The sequence below is a fragment of the Bos mutus genome, chromosome 14 (genome assembly GCF_027580195.1).
Source record: "Bos mutus isolate GX-2022 chromosome 14, NWIPB_WYAK_1.1, whole genome shotgun sequence".
NCBI classification, from domain to species: domain Eukaryota; kingdom Metazoa; phylum Chordata; class Mammalia; order Artiodactyla; family Bovidae; genus Bos; species Bos mutus.
In genome coordinates this window covers 70,261,542-70,286,017 of record NC_091630.1, presented here as the reverse complement: position 1 = coordinate 70,286,017, position 24,476 = coordinate 70,261,542, and the positions used below count along the sequence as shown (strand labels likewise).

General features: G+C 50.7%; 1 protein-coding gene across 8 annotated transcripts in view; it reads left to right on the top strand.

Annotated features, from left to right (window-relative positions):
• The first annotated feature begins 370 nt into the window (after positions 1–370).
• The window catches only part of TSNARE1 (t-SNARE domain containing 1), a 119,878-nt gene continuing 95,772 nt past the window's right edge, over positions 371–24,476 (top strand). For 2 of the 8 annotated variants that reach the window (XM_070382685.1, XM_070382682.1), the window contains exon 1: positions 375–1,786. The gene's annotated coding sequence lies outside the window, so the exon portion shown is untranslated. Of the gene's footprint in view, positions 1,787–24,476 lie in introns of all 8 variants that reach the window. The other 6 variants (XM_070382684.1, XR_011466821.1, XM_070382687.1 and 3 more) reach the window with 6 other exon arrangements.

The following is a 24,476-nucleotide window of genomic DNA, read 5'->3' as shown; positions in this document are numbered from 1 at the left end:
TGACACTCAAATGCTCCTGTTGGGATTTTCTTTTACTTTTTTTTTTTTTGCCACTCCTGCTTGGTGATAAATACCTTGGGAGGCTGTTACGAGTTTCATGCTGGAGTCAGTTTTCTAAGAGCCTGGGGCTGTGATGAGACTGCTCTTGAATGGTTGGGGGCAAGATTCTTCTTTTGGTCAGATCCCTGCAGGGTGCTGGGCCTGTGCCAGAACTTTCCCAGCACACATCCCCCTGTGACACTGCCCCCCCACACAGGTGACAGGGGCGACGTGGCATGCCCCCCTCCCCCCACCCTGCCCCCCCACGCCTGCGCTCGGGCACTCTGCGACCTCAGAGGCTCCCACATCAACACTTTGGAAAATGTGCCCAGAGGAGGTGTCACTGCTCAACATCACCCAGCAACACAGGTGTAGGTGTGGTGATAGAACAGACTAGGCTCTGTGGGGACACTGAGTGAACACTACGGCCCTGTGCGTGTCTGAGGTCAGCTTTAGTGGGCGCTGCAGAGGGTCCTCCAGAAGCGGGGCACGGGGGGAGGATGCGACTCACAGACAGATATCTTGTGGGGTCTGCAGCAGCTTCCTCCCTCCGTTCTTCCTCTGGGGTTCTCTTAGACGTCCCCTTTACCCAACCTCCCTCCTGGTTCTCCCAGGGGGAGGTCCTGATGGAGGGGCCCGCGCTACTGCTTCTGGGGGGTGGGGTGGGACGCTAGAGGGCTTGCCCCAGATAAAGAGGAAGCAGCAGGTACTCAGCACTGGCTCTGGGCTGGCCCTGCTGGCACCAGACCAGGGTCCCCCAAACTCTAGGATCTAACGCCTGATGATCTGAGGTGGAGCTCATGTAATAATCACGGAAATAAAGTGCACAATAAATGCAACGCCCCAAACCATTCTCCTCTCTCCCCCAAAATTGTCTTCCACGGGTCCCTGGTGCCAAAACAGCTTGGGACGCAGCTAGACTACCCTGTTGGGGGTTGGGGAGCTGGGTCGGCAGGAAGCACACTCTGCAGGCGGTCGTCCTGGAGGAGGTGTGGTCCCGTTTCCCCTCCTTCCCTCCACCCCCCAGCACGGGGCGTGGCCCCGCACCTTCAGCTCCACAGCCGGGCGCTCTGGAGACCCGTCCCCATAAGGCCCTCGGCGGAAAGGCTTTGGTCTGCGCCCCAGCAGGTGCGGATCAAGGCGTGGCGTCCAGGGGCGCGGCTCCTCTCGGCAGTCCCCGTGGGCCGTCCTAGACCTGGGCGCCGACCCTTCTGTCCTCGGCTCTCGAGTCCAGGCCCTGCGTGATCCCTGCGTCGCAGCGGCACTGCCTCTCAGATCCTTGAGATCTGGTTGGGCCTCCAAAGCGAGTCCTCCCACTTCATGTCTAAGTGACCCTGCTCCGCAGATGGGAATACATAGCCTCGGAGAAGCGAGTAAGCCGGCCCCGAGGCCGCTACTTGATGCACGGTACTTCGTGGCTCTCGAGGACCACACATCCCGGCGACCGCAAGCGCGCCTGCCGGGGCAGGCTTTCTGGCCCAGTCGGCCGCCGTCCCAGGCCGTTTCCGCCGCCCGCGCGGGGCCCTCTGGGACTTGTAGTTCCGAGTCGTACACCGCCCTCGGCGCGTCCGTGGCTCTGCGGCCATTGGCTGGCTTGAGGCGTCGGGGCTGCGCGACGGGCGGGAGCGCCTCGCGGCCCTCGCCGCGCGGAAGGGTCGTCACGTGATATTTGGATCCTGGCTCCGCCCCCTCCCCGCCCCGCCCGCCTAGAGCGCACGGAGCGCGCCCGCGAGCTACCCAGGCCCAGGTGAGGCGGCTGCGCGCGGAGGAGCCGGGCCGGCGGCGGCGGACCGGCGGGGCAAGGCTGGGTCGGCTCGGGGCCGCGTTCCCCGAGGCGGGGCCGACGCCGAAAGGGGCGCGCGGGGCCCGCGGGGGCCGGGGGCGGGGCGCGCGCGGGGCGGGCGGGGCCTCCGGGAGGGGCGGGGCTGCAGTGGGCTGAGGCCTGGGGGCGGGGCCGGGGGCGGGGCGGGTCTCGGGGGCGGAGCGCTTGTCCAGGGGCCCCAGTGCCCACTTGCTGGGCACCGGAATGGTCCTCATCGCCCGCGAGTGGGAGGGAGCCGTCGAGGGAGAGCTCGGCCCCGCGTGCCTCCTCTCCGGGCCTTCCTGCCCTCCCTCCACGTTTGGCTTGAAACGTGCCTCCTGGGCTCCGAGGATGAGGGCTCTCCCGCCTGTCCACCTTCTGTTGACCCCGATCTGTGCTGCCTCAGTGGACTCCCTTCGGGGACCTCCTGTCGGGAGACTCAAGTTTCACTCATGCCCTCTGGGCTCCACGCGCGGCGTCCGCTGTGGCGGCCACTAGCTAGTGAGGCGCAGGCCTGGAATACTGCGGTCACGGCAGAAAGTTCTGAGGGTGAAGCAGTGGGACTAGAGGGGCCTCTGCCATGGCAGCTACGCCCGGCTCTCTCCTCCCCTGCCCTCTTCCTGCCCACGGCTTGGTTCCTGGCTGGATGGCACCTCACCGTCCTTCCAGTGGGTCTCAGCCCGCTTTCCTGACCACCCTTTCCGATCACTACCCTGGTTCAGGTCCCTTCCCTTTTCCTTCCCAGCGCTTCACGTTTTGTGTTTCTCACTTGTTTGCGTCTTTTCGGCTTTATCCTGGGTCCCCGTGAGGCAGGGATTGCTATTGTTCCTCACTGTAGCCCCAGTGTGGACACAGTGTCAGGGTGAGAACCAGGGCAAGCATGTCAGTATTGGCGTGCTTCGGTCTATTACAGTGATATTTCCTAGTGGCTCAGCCTCATACACCGCAGGTCCTCAGTAGAAACCTGGTTCAGCAAATGCTTGCCCAGGAGTGGCTGTGGGAAAGTGGCAGTCCAGGAAGGCTTCCTGGAGGAGGTGGAGCTTCCTGGCCCCCTGCACATTTCTCTCCTCCTCTCTTGGCCTGTTTGCCCTGTCTGTATCCCCGCTGCCTTCCCTGGGTGCTCCTCTGCAGGCCCTGAGGTGGGCATCTAGGCACAGGCACTGCTCTCTGGGGGTTTTGGGTCTTGTGGGCAGACAGGAGTCCTTAAGTCCCCTCCTGTAAGGTGATGGTTGGTCGGGACCTGGTTCCTGCCTTCTGCTCCAGCCACATCTTCCACCACTTGCTTTGTGTGGCCCGCTAGGGCACACGCTCTTACTTCCTGCACATCATGTCTTTTCTCACTGGTATGAGGCTGTCTGTGTCTTCCTCTTAGAATGCCTTCTACTCTGACTGTCCCCTACCTCCCCTGGGTTGGTTCACCCATGTCTGTGCCCATGGCTCACAGCACACAGCACCCTGCTTGTTACTGAGAGTTTTCTTGCTCTCTGACTAGTGTTTGGACTAGTGCTGGGGAGAAGTGAACTGTTGGTTAGACCTGTTTTTTTTTTTTTTTAAATGCGCACAGGCATGTCTGTGGTTGCTGGGTTTGTTTTGATTGTATTATTTGCTACAAGAGGAATTTAACCTGGGCGGCTCAGTCCAGCCGTAATTCTTTCTGTTATTTGAATTGTGATTTGTGACATCACTAGTAATGATGGACTTGCTGGGCTGTGAAGGTAGCGGCCTCTGAGATTTGGCTGTTTTCTGCCAGAACACCCAGCACTGCCTGGCTCGTAAGTGTTTGCTGGATCCGTAAATGGAGGAGTGGGCGATGAAAGACTAAAGTGGAGGGAGAATGAGCAGATCAGAGTGGAGGGTCCTGTTCTGCCTCCTCCAGCGATGTTGCCCTGGGTGTTTGATGCTGGTCCTTGCACTTGTCCCTGCTCTCTGCTCTGAATGTCCTTGTCCTGCGTGGGTGCCTTAGGGCAGAGGAGGCAAATACCACTCACAGATTTTCTTGAAGCCAGACATGAGAATCAGAGAAGAAATGTGGATAACATAACTGTGTAGGGCAGTCCCTCATACCACAAATATTAGTGCACACTATCATCTGGGAGACACAGTAGTGAGCCTGACAGATAACATTCCTGTTGCCGTAATAAATAGGACCGTTTTCAGTTCAGTTCAGTCGCTCAGTCATGTCCGACTCTTTGCGACCCCATGAATCGCAGCACGCCAGGCCTCCCTGTCCATCACCAACTCCCGGAGTTCACTCAGACTCACGTCCATCGAGTCAGTGATGCCATCCAGCCATCTCATCCTCTGTCGTCCCCTTCTCCTCCTGCTCCCAATCCCTCCCAGCATCAGAGTCTTTTCCAGTGAGTCAACTCTTCGCATGAGGTGGCCAAAGTACTGGAGTTTCAGCTTTAGCATCATTCCTTCCAAAGAAATCCCAGGGCTGATCTCTTTCAGAATGGACTGGTTGGATGTCCTTGCAGTCCAAGGGATGCTCAAGAGTCTTCTCCAACACCACAGTTCAAAAGCATCAATTCTTCGGCGCTCAGCCTTCTTCACAGTCCAACTCTCAAATCCATACATGACCACAGGAAAAACCATAGCCTTAACTAGACGAACCTTTGTTGGCAGAGTAATGTCTCTGCTTTTGAATATGCTGTCTAGGTTGGTCATAACTTTCCTTCCAACGAGTAAGTGTCTTTTAATTTCATGGCTGCAGTCACCATCTGCAGTGATTTTGGAGCCCCCCAAAATAAAGTCTGACACTGTTTCCACCGTTTCCCCATCTATTTCCCATGAAGTGATGGGACCGGATGCCATGATCTTCGTTTTCTGAATGTTGAGCTTCAAGCCAACTTTTTCACTCTCCACTTTCACTTTCATCAAGAGACTTTTTAGTTCCTCTTCACTTTCTGCCATAAGGGTAGTGTCATCTGCATATCTGAGGTTATTGATATTTCTCCCAGCAATCTTGATTCCAGCTTGTGCTTCTTCCAGTCCAGCGTTTCTTGTGATGTACTCTGCATATAAGTTAAATAAGCAGGGTGACAATATATAGCCTTGACGTACTCCTTTTCCTATTTGGAACCAGTCTGTTGTTCCATGTCCAGTTCGAACTGTTGCTTCTTGACCTGCATACAGATTTCTCAAGAGGCAGATCAGATGGTCTGGTATTCCCATCTCTTTCAGAATTTTCCACAGTTTATTGTGATCCACACAGTCAAAGGCTTTGGCATAGTCAATAAAGCAGAAATAGATGTTCTTATGGAACTCTCTTGCTTTTTCCATGATCCAGCGGATGTTGGCAATTTGATCTCTGGTTCCTCTGCCTTTTCTAAAACCAGCTTGAACATCAGGAAGTTCATGGTTCACATATTGCTGAAGCCTGGCTTGGAGAATTTTGAGCATTACTTTACTAGCGTGTGAGATGAGTGCAGTTGTGCGGTAGTTTGAGCATTCTTTGGCATTGCCTTTCTTTGGGATTGGAATGAAAACTGACCTTTTCCAGTGCTGTGGCCACTGGTGAGTTTTCCAAATTTGCTGGCATATTGAGTGCAGCACTTTCACAGCATCATCTTTCAGGATTTGAAATAGCTCAACTGGAATTCCATCACCTCCACTAGCTTTGTTCGTAGTGATGCTTTCTAAGGCCCACTTGACTTCACATTCCAGGATGTCTGGCTCTAGGTCAGTGATCGCACCATCGTGATTATTTGGGTCGTGAAGATCTTTTTTGTACAGTTCTTCTGTGTATTCTTGCCATCTCTTCTTAATATCTTCTGCTTCTGTTAGGTCCAAACCATTTCTGTCCTTTATCGAGCCCATCTTTGCATGAAATGTTCCCTTGGTATCTCTAATTTTCTTGAAGAGATCTCTAGTCTTTCCCATTCTGTTGTTTTCCTCTATTTCCTTGCATTGATCTCTGAGGAAGGCTTTCTTATCTCTCCTTGCTATTCTTTGGAACTCTGCATTCAGATGCTTATAACTTTCCTTTCCTCCTTTGCTTTTGGCTTCTCTTCTTTTCACAGCTATTTGTAAGGCCTCCCCAGACAGCCATTTTGCTTTTTTTCATTTCTTTTCCATGGGGATGGTCTTGATCCCTGTCTCCTGTACAGTGTCACGAACCTCATTCCATAGTTCATCAGGCACTCTATCTATCAGATCTAGGCCCTTAAATCTATTTCTCACTTCCACTGTATAATCATAAGGGATTTGATTTAGGTCATACCTGAATGGTCTAGTGGTTTTCCCTACTTTCTTCAATTTAAGTCTGAATTTGGCAATAAGGAGTTCATGGTCTGAGCCACAGTCAGCTCCTGGTCTTGTTTTTGCTGACTGTATAGAGCTTCTCCATCTTTGGCTGCAAAGAATATAATCAGTCTGATTTCGGTGTTGACCATCTGGTGATGTCCATGTGTAGAGTCTTCTCTTGTGTTGTTGGAAGAGGATGTTTGTTATGACCAGTGCATTTTCTTGGCAAAACTCAGTTAGTCTTTGCCCTGCTTCCTTCCGTATTCCAAGGCCAAATTTGCCTGTTACTCCAGGTGTTTCTTGACTTCCTACTTTTGCATTCCAGTCCCCTATAATGAAAAGGACATCTTTTTTGGGTGTTAGTTCTAAAAGGTCTTGTAGGTCTTCATAGAACCGTTCAACTTCAGTTTCTTCAGCATTACTGGTTGGGGCATAGACTTGGATTACTGTGATATTGAATGGTTTGCTTTGGAAATGAACAGAGATCGTTCTGTCGTTTTTGAGATTGCATCCAAGTACTGCATTTCGGACTCTCTTGTTGACCATGATGGCTACTCCATTTCTTCTGAGGGATTCCTGCCCGCAGTAGTAGATACAATGGTCATCTGAGTTAATTATGCAGAAAATTAAGTGGCGCGATAGAGAACTGAGCGCTAGTGATAGAAGGTGAGTTGGAAGTGCCGTTGCCGAGAGGCGCGTGCGCCGGGGCCCTGGGAGGGGCTCTGGGGGTCAGGGAGTGCCCGGGAGGCTGGTGTGGCCGCCCCACTTCTGAGCAGCCCTCTGGCTCCAGAGAGCTGGCTCTGGCCTGCCTGTGCGGCACACTAGTGGGCACACAGGAGAAGCGACCATTGTCAGCCTCTTCATATCATAGCTGTGATGGTCATCACCGCTTATGGAGCTCTGGGGTCTGCCAGGCAGCTGCTGCTGCTGCTAAGTCGCTTCAGTCGTGTCTGACCTGTGCAGCCCCATAGACGGCAGCCCACCAGGCTCCCCCATCCCTCGGATTCTCCAGGCAAGAACACTGGAGTGGGTTGCCATTTCCTTCTCCAATGCTTGCAAGTGAAAAGTGAAAGTGAAGTTGCTCAGTCGTGTCCGACCCTCAGCGACCCCGTGGTCTGCAGCCTACCAGGCTCCTCCGTCCATGGGATTTTCCAGGCAGGAGTACTGGAGTGGGGTGCCATTGCCTTCTCCGAGGCAGCTGCTGGGTTCCTTATATTCCTAAGATCAGGACACTTCCTAGGGCTGGGTAGCTTATCCAGAGTCACAGGCCCGTAAGTGAGTGGCCGGGATTTGATCTCAGCCCGTTGGCTCCCGAGCCTGCTCACCACTCTGCAGCCCTACCCGCCCAGCACTCCTGCTCTCCTGCCTCCCGGACGACGGATGGGAGGGTGCTTACACCCCGGAGGATGCCCTGTCCCTTGGAGGACGTCTGTGGTGATGGTGGTGGTTACCCTGGTAAAGACTTAATCCTGGACTCCCCTCAGTGTTGAACCGATGTTCTCAAGCAGAGCCAGGCAAGGGTCGAGGGCATCAGGAGCCCAGGTCTGGAAGTGTGTTTTCGGCTGGGATCGGGGGGAGGCTGGCCTGGAACTTGGAGTTCTGGTTCCCAGTGCGGCAGATGAAAGGAGGTTAGAGTGAGCCCACCGTTGGCTACGGCTGCTCTCCAGGTCCTGTGGAAAGGTGTCCAGTTGTCTAGTCAAGCATTTTTAGGGCTTTGGTACCAGGCGCTGTGCTCGGGCACCTGTCTGTCCATGTCTGTCCTCTGATGCCCAAGCCAGACCCTGGATGTGGCCTCTAGCGGGGGTGCAGACTGCACCTGCACCTACTTGGAAGCTTGATATTGGGGGTGCGGGGTGGCGGTGGGGGTGGGATGCTGCCTGGGGAGGACAGAGGGCAGGCCCCTCGGGAGATGAGGGGGTGTCAGAGCTCTGCTCAGGAGTCAGCGCCAGCCGGGGGCAGCCCCCCGCCTCCCGCCCAGCCACCTCTGGCTACCCTCCACCGGGATCCATAATCCATTCCTGCCAAGTGTTTGGAAAGGGACTCATTTCACACCAGCAGCCGGAATCAGTCCCTCCCACGGTAGCCCAGAAGCCTCCACCCGGGCCTGGCTGCCCTCAGCACCGGCTCTCGGTGGCCGTGCTAATGAGGAGCTGGATCCCTGCCCCAGCCTGCCCTCCTCCTGCCAGGGTGCTAATGAGCTCGCGAGGCAGGAAACGGGCCTGGGCTCCAGAGCCAGGGTCCAGAAAGGCTTCACTTGCAGGGCTGATGTCCCAGCTGGTCCCTGCACCCCCAGTCCCCTCTCAGTGTCCTGGCTTTTCTTGCCCAGGGGCCAGTCTGCAGCATCAGGCTGCCTGTTGCACTTGGCCTTTGCAGCTCTGGCAGTGTCTTTTCAGCCTGGATGTCTTTTCAGCCTCTGGTCGACCCGCTGGGCTGACTTCTCGGCTGCCCAGACCTGTCCTTTAGGATCAGCTCTGCTGCCCTGCTGGCTGGAATGGCCGGGCGCCAACCCCACCTGGTCTTAGAGCTGTTGGTCAGAGCAGGGAGGCGGGGAGAGGGGATGTCTGTTTTCCCGAGGCTGCAAAGTGCAGGGCAGGCTGGGAGCAGGACCGTGAGTCCAGCCCCAGAACCTGGACTTTATCCACAGTGTCATCAGTGTGGGGTTGTGGAGAGCTGCTGGACCAGTGGAGGGGACCCCCCGGAACTGGAGGCTTCTAGTTACCCTAGCTGCCTGCTCCTTCTCCCTTCCCACAGAGCAACTCTGGTCTCCTCCATTCTATGTGAACTCTCTGGGGATGATTGTGTTTGAAGAAAGGATCCTGCAGCTGGAAAGCTCTAAAGCTGGCTCTGCCCTTGTTTTACACTGGGAAGGGGGTGGTTGAGGCCTGAGCCGCCTGCTGCTGTGGGGTGCAGCCTTGTCTGGCCTCCTGTCTGGCAGTGTGTGTTGCTGCCCACCTGTGGGAGGGCTTGGAGGCCTGTGGAGGAGGGGCCCCACAGGCAGCATGCGGGCTGGGCTCTGTCTTAAGAGCCAGGATGGCCACCTGGGCAAGAGTGAAGTCAGGCAGGCATGGGTGGGACTGGATGAGCGGAAGTCCTGGCAGTGTCGGGTAGGCCTTGCTGCAGCACCGAGCACCCCCCAGGTGCCAGCAGTGGCAAGCCCTAAGGCGGCTTGTGCCTTGGGAAGGGCGCCCTTCCTCCCTTTGCTTGCCCTTTCCTCCTGGGACTGCCCTGTGCCCAGAAAGAGGGTGAGCCGTGGTGGGGTTCCCCTCCTATGGTCCCCACGTTCCAGGGGGCCGGCGCTCAGGAGCCAGGCCAGGCTGAATGCGTCCTTTGTTTTGTCCACCTGGCGGCCTCGGGCATGGACGCCAGCAGCCCTGTGTCTTTTCTCTTTTCGTTATTAAGCTTTACATTTGGCCACGTTGTGTATTCACGTTGTAGGAACTAATTCCGAGCCTCCTGTATTCCTTTCCCCGGTTTCTCAGGAAGCTGTAGTACAGTCACACCCAGGACACCAGCGAGGGTGCAGTGGGGATACAGGCTGCTTCTGTCATGTGGCGTCACTCTGGTGGCTATGCCCACCTCCCTGCCACCCTCGCCCCCCTGAATTCCTCGGAAGCCCCGGCCTGTCCTCCTTTTTCCTTATGTCATTTCATACAAATGGAATCAGACAGTATGTGGCCCTTGGGGACTGACTCTTTTCATTTGGTGTAATTCCCTGGAGGTTTTTCTTGCTTGTCACACGTATCCGTACTTTGCTGCTTTTTGCCCCTGGGTCTGCCATGCTATGGTGTGAATGGACCACAGTCTAACGGTTTCAGTGCCTTGTGCTTTTTGAAAAGTTTATATAGTTCAAAAGTAGAAACGTATAAGGAAGGGACTTTTCTGGTTGTCCAGTGGCTAAGACTCCACACTCTCAGCGCAGGGTCAGGGGACTTGATCCCACATGCCGCATCTGAGAGTTTGTATGTCACGAATAAAGATTCCCCTGTGCTGCAGCCAGGGCTTCCCAGGTGGCACGGAGGTGAAGATTCCACTTGTCAACGTAGGAGATGCAGGAGATGCGGGTTTTAGCCTTGGTTCGGGAAGATCCCCTGGAGGAGGAAATGGCACCCCACTCCAGTATTCTTGCCCGGAGAATCCCATGGACAGAGGAGCCTGGTGGGCTATAGTCCACAGGGTCACACAGAATAACTGAAAGATCGTGTGTGGCGCGGCGAAGAGGGAGGATCCCGAGAGTCGCAGCTGAAACTTGGTGCCACCGGGTGAGTAACTGCATGAATCCAGAAACGCGCATTAAAGAGACACACGAGGAGGCTTGCAGTAGAGAGGTGAAGGTCTCCCCATCCCAGCGGGCCAGGTCCATGTCTCCACACGTGACCTGCCACTGGTCTCGTACCTGTCCTTCCACATACATAAGAATATGATTACCAACCGAGGAAGAAATCTGTGCCCCCCACCCGGCCCCCCGCCACAAACCAAAACGTCCTGGAGGTCTTCCCCCGTCAGTACAGAGAGCTTTTCTTTTCCTTGTCGACAACTACAGACTGGTTCAAATATGGATATTTCAGAATCAATTTAACACAGTCTTTTGTTGATAGAAATCATGACAGAACGAATGACTGGTTTGTATGTCATCTGACGCGTGTATGTAGGATGTATCCTCCGGGTCGGAAGACTCAGACCTTCCTCGTTAGGACACACTGCCAACTCCCCCCACCAAAGTGGTGCCCCAATCCATACCCCCTCAGGAGTTGTGGGTGCCTGTCCCCCAGCCGCTCCCACGCTGAGTGTGGTCAGGCTTCAGAGGGGGACAGTCTGCCTTGCCTATGTGATGAATGAACGTGGTACGTTTTTATGTATCAGAGAGCCATTTGTATTTTCCGTGTGAGCTTTCTGCTCCTTGACTTTGCTCGTGTTTTGAAAGCGCGTGGTGACTCTGCTTTCCCTGCTGACTGTGGACGTGGGCTCTCTGAGCGTCAGCTGGGTTCAGGGCATTTGCCGCCGCCGTTTGTTGTCCTCACTGTTCTGCCACTTTCGTGCCATCAGATCTGCCAGCTTTCACGTGTGGCGCTTGGATTTGGAGGTGTAGTTGATGAAGGCTTCTTTGCTTTAAGGTTAAAAAGAAATCCTGTGTTTTCTTCTCATTCTTGTTGATTTGCTTTTAAAGTTTTTATTCATTTGTATTTTATCGTGGCATATGGTGTGAGAATCAGATCTGACCTTAATTTTTTCCAGATGATTTATCGATAGTCCTGTCCGGGTTATTAAAAAGTCCATTTCTTCCCCTATTGGTTTTAGGGGCTAGGCATGCTCCAAACTGCCATTTGTGTTTAGAGTTTAAAATTATGTATTTATTGGGATAAGAGCACTTTACCAAAGACCTGCATGGCTGCATGGCATAGGAGCGGTGGAGAGGAGATACCCCACGTCCAAGGTCAGGAGCGGTGGAGAGGAGATACCCCATGTCCAAGGTCAGGAGCGGCGGCCGTGAGGAGATACCTCACTTCCAAGGTAAGAGAAACCCAAATAAGACAGTAAGCGCTGAGAGAGGGCATCAGAAGGCAGACAGACTGAAACCACAATCACAGAAAACTAGCCAATCTGATCACACGGACCACAGCCTTGCCTAACTCAGTGAAACTAAGCCATGCTGTGTGGGGCCACCCAAGATGGGAGGGTCATGGTGGAGAGGTCTGACAGAATGTGGTCCACTGGAGAAGGGAATGGCAAACCACTTCAGTATTCTTGCCTTGAGAACCTCATGAACAGTATGAAAATGCAAAATGATAGGATACTGAAAGATGGAACTTCCCGGGTCAGTAGGTGCCCAGTATGCTACTGGAGATCAGTGGGGAAATAACTCCAGAAAGAAGAAGGGATGGAGCTAAAGCAAAAACAACACCCAGTTGTGGATGTGACTGGTGATAGAAGCAAGGTCTGATGCTGTAAAGAGCAATATTGCATAGGAACCTGGAATGTTAGGTCCATGAATCAAGGCAAATTGGAAGTGGTCAAACAGGAGATGGCAAGAGTGAACGTTGACATTTTAGGAAGCAGCAAACCAAAATGGACTGGAATGGGTGAATTTAACTCAGATGACCATTATATCTATTACTCTGGGCAGGAATCCCTTAGAAGAAATGGAGTAGCCATCATAGTCAACAGAGAGTCCAAAATGCAGTACTTGGATGCAATCTCAAAAATGACAGAATGATCTCTGTTCGTTTCCAAGGCAAGCCATTCAATATCACTGTAATCCAAGTCTATGCCTTGACCAGAAATGCTGAAGAAGCTGAAGTTGAACGGTTCTATGAAGGCTTTCAAGACCTTTTAGAACTAACATCCAAAAAAGATGTTCTTTTCATTATAGGGGACTGGAATGCAAAAGTAGGAAGTCAAGAACACCTGGAGTAACAGGCAAATTTGGCCTTGGAGTACAGAATGAAGCAGGGCAAAGGCTAATAGAGTTTTACCAAGAAAATGCACTGGTCATAGCAAACACCCTCTTCTAACAACACAAGAGAAGACTCTACACATGGACATCACCAGATGGTCGACACCGAAATCAGATTGAATGTATTCTTTGCAGCCAAAGATGGAGAAGCTCTATACAGTCAGCAAAAACAAGACCAGGAGCTGACTGTGGCTCAGATCATGAACTCCTTATTGCCAAATTCAGATGTAAATTGAAGAAAGTAGGGAAAACCACTAGATCATTCAGGTATGACCTAAATCAAATCGTTTATGATTATACAGTGGAAGTGAGATAGATTTAAGGGACTAGATCTGATAGAGTGCCTGATGAACTATGGACAGAGGTTCATGACGTTGTACAGGAGACAGGGATCAAGACCATCCTCAAGAAAAAGAAATGCAAAAAAGCAAAATGGCTTTGTGAGGAGGCCTTACAAATAGCTGTGAAAAGAAGAGAAGTGAAAAGCAAAGGAGGAAAGGAAAGATATAAGCATCTGAATGCAGAGTTCCAAAGAATAGCAAGGAGAGATAAGAAAGCCTTCCTCAGAGATCAATGCAAGGAAATAGAGGAAAACAACAGAATGGGAAAGACTAGAGATCTCTTCAAGAAAATTAGAGATACCAAGGGAACATTTCATGCAAAGATGAGCTCGATAAAGGACAGAAATGGTATGGACCTAACAGGAATAGAAGATATTAAGAAGAGGTGGCAAGAATACACAGAAGAACTGTACAAAATAGATCTTCACGACTCAGATAATCACGATGATGTGATCACTGACTTAGAGCCAGACATCCTGGAATGTGAAGTCAAGTGGGCCTTAGAAAGCATCACTACGAACAAAGCTAGTGGAGGTGATGGAATTCCAGTTGAGCTATTCCAAATCCTGAAAGGTGATGCTGAGAAAGTGCTGCACTTAATATGCCAGCAAATTTGGAAAACTCAGCAGTGGCCACAGGACTGGAAAAGATCAGTCTTCATTCCAATCCCAAAGAAAGGCAATGCCAAAGAATGCTCAGACTACCGCATAATTGTACTCATTTCAGAAGCTAGTAAAGTAATGCTCAAAATTCTCCAAGCCAGGCTTCAGCAATACATGAACAATGAACTTCCTGATGTTCAAGCTGGTTTTAGAAAAGGCAGAGGAACCAGAGATCGAATTGCCAACATCCGCTGTATCACGGAAAAAGCAAAAGAGTTCCAGAAAAACGTCTACTTCTGCTTTATTGACTATGCCAAAGCCTTTGACTGTGTGGATCACAATAAACTGTGGAAAATTCTGAAAGAGGTGGGAATACCAGACCACCTGACCTGCCTCTTGAGAAAGCTGTATGCAAGTCAGGAAGCAACAGTGAGAATTGGACATGGAACAACAGACTGGTTCCAAATAGGAAAAGGAGTACGTCAAGGCTGTATATTGTCACCCTGCTTATTTAACTTATATGCAGAGTACATCATGAGAAATGGTGGGCTGGATAAAGCAGAAGCTGGAATCAAGATTGCTGGGAGAAATATCAATAACCTCAGATATGCAGATGACACCACCCTTATGGCAGAAAGTGAAGAAGAACTAAAGAGCCTCTTGATTAAAGTGAAAGAGGAGAGTGAAAAAGTTGACTTAAAGTTCAACATTCAGAAAACGAAGATCATGGCATCCGGTCCCATCACTTCATGGGAAATAGATGGGGAAACAGTGAGAACAGTGGCTGACTTTATATTGGGGGGCTCCAAAATCACTGCAGATGGTGACTGCAGCCATGAAATTAAAAGATGCTTACTCGTTGGAAGGAAAGTTAGGACCAACCTAGACAGCATATTCAAAAGCAGAGACATTACTTTGCCAACAAAGGTCCATCTTAGTCAAGGCTATGATTTTTCCGGTAGTCATGTATGGATGTGAGAATTGGAGTATAAAAAAGCTGAGCACCAAAGAATTGATGCTTTTCAACTGTGGTGTTGGAGAAGACTCTTGAGAGTCCCTTGGACTGCAAGGAGATCCAACCTGTCCATCCTAAAGGAAATCAGTCCTGGGTGTTCATTGGAAGGACTGATGTTGAAGCTGAAACTCCAATACTTTGGCCACCTCATGTGAAGAGCTGACTCATTGGAAAAGACCCTGATGCTGGGAAAGATTGAGGGCAGGAGCAGAAGGGGACGCCAGAGGATGAGGTGGTTGGATGGCATCACCGACTCAATGGAGATGAGTTTGGGTGAACTGTGGGAGTTAGTGATGGACCGGGAGGCCTGGCATGCCGCGGTTCATGGGGTCGCAAGGAGTCAGAAACGACTGAGCGACTGAACTGAACTGAACCCTCTTCACAGTTTGACGTGCACAGAACAGTACTGCATGTACAGTACAAGTGCTGTGTGCCTGGTACAGTGCTATATACACAGTACAAGTACTGCATGCACAGTACAAGTGCTGTGTGCCTGGTACAGTACTATATACACAGTACAAGTACTGCATGCACAGTACAAGTGCTGTGTGCCTGGTACAGTACTGTATACACAGTACAAGTACTGCATGCACAGTACAAGTGCTGTGTGCCTGGTACAGTACTATATATACAGTACAAGTACTGCATGCACAGTACAAGTGCCACATCCTGTTGTCCAGGTGCAGCATTGCCAGCCGTGCTCTGGATCTGCATCGTCTTGCTTCCCTGCAGCTTTCTCCCTGGTGCTTAGCAGCTCCCCTCCTCCCGGGCCCCAGCCCCTGCAACCACTGTTCTACTCAGTGGTTCTCTGAACGAGACTATTTTATTTATTTATTTTTTATAAATTTATTCGTTCATTTTCTTCCGCTGTGTCGGACCTTAGTTGTGGCCCCTGGGATCTTCCTTGGATCATCATGGATCTTTTCTGTGTGGCTTGCGGGCTTAGTTGCCCTGTGGCGTGTGGGATCTTAGCTCCCTGACCAGATATTGAACCTGGGTCTCCTCCGTTACAAGGCAGATTCTTAACCACTGGTCCACCAGGCAAGTGCCTGGACTGCTTAGGTGCCTTATATAGGTGGCGTCACGCAGTGTTTGTCCTTCTGTAACGGGCTTATTTCACTTTGCACATGTCCCCAAGGTCCATATGTCATCGCACATGGCAGAATGTGGTTGTTTTTAAAGTCTGAAGCATGTCCACCATGTGGACCTCATCTCCTTCATCTGCAGATGGGACTGAGGTTGTCTCCACGTCTGGGCTGCTGTGAGTGACCCTGCGGTGACCATGGGGGGCATCTGTCCGAGATCCTGATTTTAATTCTTTCAAATAAATGCTCAGAAATGGGATCACTGATTCGTATGTGTTGTGTTAGTTGCTCAGTTGTGTCCGACTCTTTGTGACCCAGTGGACTGTAGCCCACCAGGCTCCTCTGTCCTTGGAATTCTCCAGGCAAGAATAGGGTTGCCATTCCCTTCTCCAGAGGATCCTCCTGGCCCAGGGGATGAACCTGGGGCTCCTGCACTGCAGGCAGATTCCCCGCCAACTGAGTCGCCAGGGAAGCCCTTTGGTTTGGTTGCCAAGTTGTGTCTGACTTTCTGTGACCCCTGTGGAGCATGGGTAGCCCACCATGCTCTCCTCTGTCCATGGGATTTCCCAGGCAAGAATACTGGAGTGAGTTGCCATTTTCTTCTCCAAATGCTCAGAAGTGGGATTGCTGAATCGTATGGTAGTTCTGTTTTTAATTTTTGAGGAAGCTTCATGCTGTTCTCCGTATCAGCTGTGCCATATTGCATCTCTGCTGTCAGTGTACCGGGTTCCAGGTTCTCCACATCCTCGCCAGCACTAACTCTCTCGCGCTCTCTTGTTTTTGATCATGGCTGTTCTGCCAGGGGTGAGGTGACGTCTCACTGTGGTTTTGATCTGCTTTCCCTGATGATTAGTGACACTGAGCATCTTTTCATGCTCCTCTTGGCTACTTGTATGTCTTCTTTAGAAAAATGTCTGTTCAAGTCCTCATCCCACTTTATAATTGGGTGATTTATTAGTTTTCTTTTTTTTAAGCTATTGAGTTGTAGGAGTTCCTTATATGTTTTGGAGATTAACCCCGTATTAGATACACATCATGCTTTACTTATGATAGTCTTAACAACTTTACAGTTTTTGACTTTTCACGATGTGAAAGTGATACGCATTCATGTTTCAAGTTCTGAATTTGATCTTTTCCTCGACCAATGATGCAGGGTGGATGGTGCTCTCTCATGATGCTGGGCAGCGGGCAGCACCCCGTCAGCCCTGAGAGCGCAGGAGTGCACAGCTGGTGCCCTGGCGGTGTTGTGTATTCACTTTCGACAGTGTTCAGCCTGTTACATGAGATGGTCCATCTGTGCTGTGTCTGTGCATAGTTGCTCCGTCCTGTCTGACTCTGTGTGACCCCATGAACTGTTGCCCGCCAGGCTCCTCTGTCCGTGGGATTCTCCAGGCAAGAATACTGGGGTGGGTTTCCATGGCCTCCTCCAGGGGATCTTCCCGACCCAGGGACTGAATCGACGTCTTCTGCATTGCAGGTGATCTTTACCAACTGAGCCATCAGGAAGAGACAGTCCATACTTTAGTATAAAATAGGCTTTGTGCTGGATGGTTTTGCCCACTTGTAGGCTAATGTGATTGTTCTGAGCACGTTTCAGGAAGGCCAAGCTAAGCTGTGACCTATGCTGAGTTCGATGTATTAAATGCATTTTCAATTCATCTTCAATTTACAATGAGTTTATCAGGATGTAACCCCATTGTGTGTTAAGGAAGATCTTCCTGTAAATATCTCCTCCAGTTCTGTGGATGCCTTTTCATGCCAGTGGTTACTTCCTTTTCTTTGCAGCAGCTTTTTTATTTGTTGTAGTCCCACTCAGCTGTTTTTTTGTTTGTTTGTTTCTGTTACTTGGAGCTTTTGGTGTCATATCCATGAAATCTTTGTCAAAACCAACGTTTTGAACCTTTGTCCCTGTGCTTTCATCTCGGAGTTTCACAGTGTGGGGTCTTCTGTTTAAGTCTCTAATTGACTGAGTTATCGTGCGTTTGTGGTGTACGGTAGGATCCAAGCTCGTTGTCTTCCAGGTTCAGCTTCAGTTTCCTGGCATCGTTCGTTGCCGAGACCGTCCTTTCCCCGTGTGTGTTCCTGGCACCCTCGGCAGGTCCGTCTGCTGTCTGTGTGTGCGTGTGTTCTGGGCTCTCCGTGCTGTCCGGTTGGTCTGCGCGTCTCTCCTGCCAGTGGCGCCCTGTTTCACTGGCTGTTGCTCTGTACTGTGCGCTGAAGTCAGGATGTGCGTCGCGTCCACCGTCACTGCCCTCTCAGGATTGATGACGTTTGCTTACAAGCTGTTGCATTGTCCCTCTGTGCAGTTGTAGTCTCTATTTTAATTAGTAAGGCCTTATGCTGTGTTTCCCTGGTGGCTCAGAGGTTAACGTGTCTGCCTGCAATGCGGGAGACCTGGGTTCGATCCCTGGGTCGGGAAGATCCCCTGGAGAGGGAAACAGCAATCCTCTCCAGTACTCTTGCCTGGAGAATCCCATGGACGGAAGAGCCTGGTGGGCTGCATTCCATGGGGTCGCTAGGAGTCGGGCACGACTGAGCGACTTCACTTTCACTCTTCACTTCCATGCATTGGAGAAGGAAATGGCAACCCACTCCAGTGTTCTTGCCTGGAGAATCCCAGGAACAGGGAAGCCTGGTGGGCTACAGTCCACGGGGTCTCAAAGAGTCAGACACAACTGAGCGATGTCACTTTCATTTTCACTTTATGCTGTGTTTCAGCATCTCAAAGAACTCATTGCTTTTTTGTCATAACTTTTTTTTTTGCCTGTTCTAGGTTATCTTTACATATGAACTTTGAATTAGCTTGCCTGTTCTTTACTCAGTCCCTTCACCAGACACACACATACACATATTTGCAGTCCCTAAAACCTGATTGGCTTTGGATTGGATTGTGTTAAATGTACAAATTAGGGACAGTGACATCTTTATGACATTGAGTCTCGCTTCTTAAGGTGTTGTATTTTCTCAGTTGCTTATTAGGTCTCCTCTTATGTAATGCTTTCACATTTTCTTTATTTGCAGGAATTTTATCTATTATTATTATTATTTGCTGTACCGCATTGCTTGAGGGGTGTTAGTTCCCTGACCAGGGATTAAACCCATGTCCCCTGGAGTGGAAACACGGAGGGAGTCTTAATCGCTGGACCACCGGGCGAGTCCCATGTTTTTTTAAATGTTGTGGTTAGGAGTCTCCTCTGCATATCCTCCATTTATGTATGCACATATGACTGCTCTTGATTGCTTCACGTTATTTTGTCCCGTGCTACTTTGCTGAATTGTGCTATTTTTTAGTTAATTTTTTTGGGTTCTCCAGGTATCCAATCTTAGCAGCTGCAAATAGTGATATTTGAACTTCCCTTCCAGTTGTTGTATTCTGGGCTCCTTCTTGTCCCTGCTCCTGTGAACAGATCCTCTGGCATTCTGGGGAGCAGTCATGCTGCTGTTGGGCATCTCTTGCCAGGCACCCCTGGAGTTTCCCTGTGGGGCAGACATGGGTTTGGAATGAGACACATGCCTTCCAGATGTCAGGGAAGAGCCTGTGCTGCCCATTTCATTGAGCATCTTATTTGTAATAAAAATGGAGAATTATTGTTGAATTTGTTGTTTTTTTAATCACCTATGGGATGATCATGTGACTTTTCTCCTTAGATGTAGTCACATGGTGAACTATACTCACGGGAGTTGCTAATGCTGAGACATTCTTGAGTTCCTGGAATGCCCTTCACTTGGTCTGACGTGGAATTCCTCGAAGGTGCTGCTGGATACTTTATGCTGGTTAATTTAGCATCTCTATTGCTTTTCATAAGTAAGCTGGGTCTGTCATTTTTTTTTTTTTGGTGTGTACTTTCTTTTCGGTTTTGGCATCAGGTTACACCTGCTTCATAGACATCATTTAGATGTTTTCTTTCTGATGTGTTTGTAGAGTTGTTGAATAGTATTGAACTATATGGGGTTGCAAAGAGTCGAGCACAGCTGAGCGCCTGGCATGCAGGCTCACGCACGTTTGGTCTGTACGGCGTTGGCAGAGTTTGTGAAACCGTTGGGATCTGGTGCTCTTCTGTTTTGTTTCTGTTTGGAGGAAGAAAATCCTTTAATTTTTTTTTCTTTTTTGGGGGGTCAGTTATAGATGTTTTATTTTCCTAGAAAATTATCAGTTTCATCCAGGTTGTTAGATTTATTCATGTAGACTTGAGTGCAGTTACTATTCTCTTAATTTCCTTGGTTCCTGTGATTATTTCCTTTGTATTTGCTCCGTGTTTTTTTTTTTCTTGGTTGGATTGGCTATTTGTTTGCACTGTAGGGTTTTTTCTTCAATGATTCACCTTTTGGATATTTTTATTAAATTAATCGTCCTTGTTTTCTGCTTCTTAATGCATCGCTTTTTGCTTATAGTTAATTTCTTTTTCTCTCTCCCAGTTTATCTTATCGTTCTTTTCTCTAGGTGTTTAGATGATTGATTGATTTGTTTCTGTTCTTTTCAAAAAAGTGTTTAATATTTAAAGGCCCTTCCTTAAGTTCTGATAGTGCGTTTTCCTTATCAGTGCTGTCTTGAAGGGCTGACATTTTGGTCTGCAGTCTCTTTTCTGGTCCAAGAGTTGTTGAGGAGTAAGTCTTAAAAACATCTTTTGATTTCTTGGTTTTGTTGTTACTCTAGTTTTAATTGCATTTTGGTCAGAGAATTTCAGTGGTTCTCTTTTGAACTTTTCTGGTTTGATGAGGTTCTTCTTGTGTTTCTAGCATGGAGTCAGCTTTCAGTGTTCCGCAGGTGCTTGGACAGGAGCTCTGCTCTGTCTTCTGGTGTCAGCGGCCAATGTGTGTGGGTCACGTGTGTCTTAGTTTTTGTCCTCCTGCTCTGTCGTTGACAGAGAAGTGACTTGCACTCCTGCGAGAGTCTGTTTCTGTCCCTTCCCCCGTGTCTCCTGCAACTGCTGGCGACTGTGGACCAACACCATGTTTACCCTCAAGCCCGCCCTTCGCCTCGTCTCCGTGCTCCCAGCTGTGGGTCACAGAGTGCTGCCCGCCCCCGACCCCTCCACGTGCCTGTGTGCGTGCGTGATCCTTCTGTCTGCCGCCTCCTGCTTCCTTCATGGGTGTCTCGTACATGCGCATGAGATTGGATTTGCTTTACCGTCTAACCTGAGAGTCATTTTTTCTTTGACTGGAGAGGTTAAACTCATTCACGTTGTTGTTCAGTTGTTAAGTCGTGTCCGACTCTTTGCCACCCCATGGACTCAGCATGTCAGGCTTCCCTGTCCTTCACTGTCTCCCAGAGTTTGCTCAAATTCATGTCCATTGAGTCAGTGATGCTGTCAAACCATCTCATTGTCTGTCTGCCTCTTCTCCTCCTGTCTTCATCTTTCCCAGCATCAGGGTCTTTTCTAATGAGTCGGCTCTTCGCATCAGGCGGCCAAAGTATTGGAGCTTCAGCTTCAGCATCAGTCCTGCCAATTCAGGGTTGATTTACTATAACATTGACTGATTTTATCTCCTTGCAGTCCAAGGGACTCTCAAGAGTCTTCTCCAACACCACAGTTTGAAAGCATCAGTTCTTCGGCACTCAGTCTTCTCTCTGGTCCAACTCCCACATCCCTACGTGACTACTGGAAAAACCATAGCTTTGACTATACAGACCTTTGTTGGCAAAGTGATATCTCCGCTTTTTAATATGCTGTGTAGGTTTGTCATAACTTTCCTTCCAAGGAGCAAGCGTCTTTTAATTTTGGGGCTGCAGTCACCGACTGCAGTGATTTTGGAGCCCAAGAAAATAAAATCTGTCACTGGTTCTACTTTTTCCGCTTTATATTTGCCATGAAGTGATGGGATTGGATGCCATGACCTAATGAGTTCTTTGAATGTTGAGTTTTAAGCCAGTTTTTTCACTCTCCTCTTTTACCCCCATCAAAAGGCTCTTTAGTTCTCTGCTTTCTGCCATGAGGGTGGTGTCATCTGCATATCTGAGGTTGTTGATATTTCTCCCGGCAATCTTGATTCCAGCTTGTGATTCATCCAGCCTAGCGTTTTGCATAATGTGCTCTGTATAGAAGTTAAATAAGCAGGGTGACAATACACAGCCTTGATGTACTCCTTTCCCAATTTTAAACCAGTCAGTTGTTCCATGTAAGGTTTTAACTGTTGCTTCTTCTCTTGCATTCAGATTTCTCAGGGAGCAGGTAAGGTGGTTTGCTATTCCTATCTCTTTAAGAATTTCCAGTTTGTTCTGATACAGTCAAAGGCTTTTACGTAGTCAATGAAGCAGAAGTAATTTTTTGGAATTCCCTTGCTTTTTCTATGATCCAGCGAATGTTGGCAATTTGATCTCTGGTTCCTGTGCCTTTTCTAAACCCAGCTTGAATATCTGAAAGTTCTTTGTTCACTACCATACTGCTGAAGCCTAGCTTGAAGGATTTTGAGCATAACCTACTAGCATGCAAAATGAGCACAATAGTGCTGTAGTTTGAGCATTCTTTGGCATTGCTTTTTTCTGGGATTGGAATGAAAACTGACCTTTTCTAGTCTTGTGGCCGCTGCAGAGTATTCCAAATTTGCTGATATATTGAGTGCAGCACTTTAGTAGCATCGTATTTTAGAATTTTAAATAGCTCAGTTGGAATTCCATCACCTCCACTAGCTTTTTTCACAGTAATGCTTTCCTAAGGCTAACTTGACTTTACACTTCAGGATATCTGGCTCTAGGTTAGTGACCACACCATCATGGTTATCCTGGTCATTAAGAATTTTTTTTGTATAGTTCTTCTGTGTATTCTTGCCACCTCTTCTTAATCTCTTCTCTTTCTGTTAGGTCCTTACTGTTTCTGTCATTTATCGTGCCCATCCTTGCATGAAATATTCCCTTGATATCTCCAATTTTCTTGAAGAGATCTCTAGTCTTTCCCCTTCTATTATTTGACATTATCATTGACATTAATTGACTTTAACTAACATTAGTTGTGGAGAAGGCAATGGCACCCCACTCCAGTACTCTTGCCTGGAAAATCCCATGGATGGAGGAGTCTGGTGGGCTGTAGTCCATGGGGTCATTAAGAGTCTGACATGACTGAGAGACTTCACTTTAACTTTTCACTTTCATGCATTGGAGAAGGAAATGGTAACCCATTCCAGTGTTCTTGCCTGGAGAATCCCAGGGGTGGGGAAGTCTGGTAGGCTGCCATCTCTGGGGTCACAGAGTTGGACACCACTGAAGCGACTTAGCAGCAGCAGCAGCAGCATTAGTTGAGGGCCAGCCAGACTGTCTCTGGGCCCGTTGTGCTCAGCACCATGGACAGCTCCACAGGTGGCTCCGTCCTGCTAGCCCATCCTACCTGTGGACGCCTCCTCCCTGCAGGCCTTGGGGCAGGGCGGGAGCCACCGGCTCCCTGCATTGGTGGGTGGGCAGTCAGGGGAGGGGTTGCAGGGAGTTGCTGTGGGTTAGGGCTTGAGGGCAAGCTCTCCTTTCCCCAGGGGCTCCTCCAGCTGGGTCTGCACTTTCAGCTCCTGGTTTGGGGGTCCAGCCCACGCCCCTGCCTGTCACTCTGGGCAGTGACACTTGTGATTTACCTTTGCCGTCTGCAAAAAGGGGGACCCCATCTTCCTGTTGCCACCCACCCCTCCTGTGGTGGGGGCTCTTGTCCTCAGCCAGTTAAGTTGCTGGTTTCTTCCGTGAAAGCAGCTGTCTCCCAGCCTCTGTCTCCTCAGCATGGCTGCATCCTGTTGTCTGTGAGGAGGGGGTGGCTGTGACCTGGGGGTCGCCATGGGGCTGGTGGCTCATGGAGGACACGCTGCTTCCATGAATGGGGGCCTCCTGAGGGGAGGGCGGGAGTTTCCTGTCCAGTCACGCTGCTGTTGGTGCTGCTCCTGAGGGTGGGTGATGTGACCATGGGCTGGGAGGGAGCCACGCCCCGGGACACTTAGGCAGTGATGGTGGTGATGGTGCTTCCAGAAGCACGCCCGGCTCCCAGCACACTGAGCCCATGCCTCCCCGCTCCCTCTGTGCGGTGGGGGCTTCCCCGTGGGGCCCCAGCCTTCCCACACCGGGGGCCCTCCGTGAACTTAGCCAGTGTGTGCCTGTCTTCGCCCGGGACAGTGGGGGTCTCCTCCCTCCCCACAGGGAGAAGGAGCATAAAGCCTCTGCCATTGGGATCGAGGTGGCAGGTATGTGCCTGCCCCGTTTCCCTGCAGCCGGCGGTGCTCTCAGCAGGCCTGTCCTCACCACGGTCAGTGGCCCCCCACGAAGGGCTGGGGAGAGTCCCCGGGCTTTGGCTGTCTCGTCGGATGACCTTGGCTGTCCTTGCGTCGCTGGCCTCTGCTGGGAAAGCTGGGCTGAGACACCCAGGCATGTCCTGAGCTCCGGTCTGCTGTGTCCACCGCCATGGCCAAGTAGGGGGCGGTGCAGCACAGGCTTTGTCTGGAGACAGACCTGGGTCTGGACCCCACCTCGTCTCAGGTCATCTGGGCTTCCTGGGCAGGTTCTTCCTGGGGAGGTTCCTAACCTGCCTGAGCCTCAGTCTGCTGTCTGTGACGTGAACAGCAAAGACTCCTTCCCCAAGGTTAAATGACATGGTGGCTGCGGGCTGCAAGTCCCGGGCCTGATGGGGGCTTGTCCCCAGAAAGTGGGCTGGCTCCCCTCCCGAGCGGGCCGTGCCCGAGAGAATGGGGCCCCCAGCTCCCGCTTCCACCATGACCCTCCTCCACCCCCACGCCTTCCCCTGGGAGTCTGGGGTCTGCGGAGGGCATGACTCCTGGCCCCTGCAGCTGTGCCGTGGGCTGTCGCCCCCGCCCTCGTGACTCAGGCCCGGTCTCCATGCTCCTTGCCTGCCGCCATCCTGGGTGAGGGCTTGGCTGATGGGCAGGCAGCAGGGCGGTGGGCAGAGCCAGGCCCCAAAGCTGGGCCTCCTGTGGCC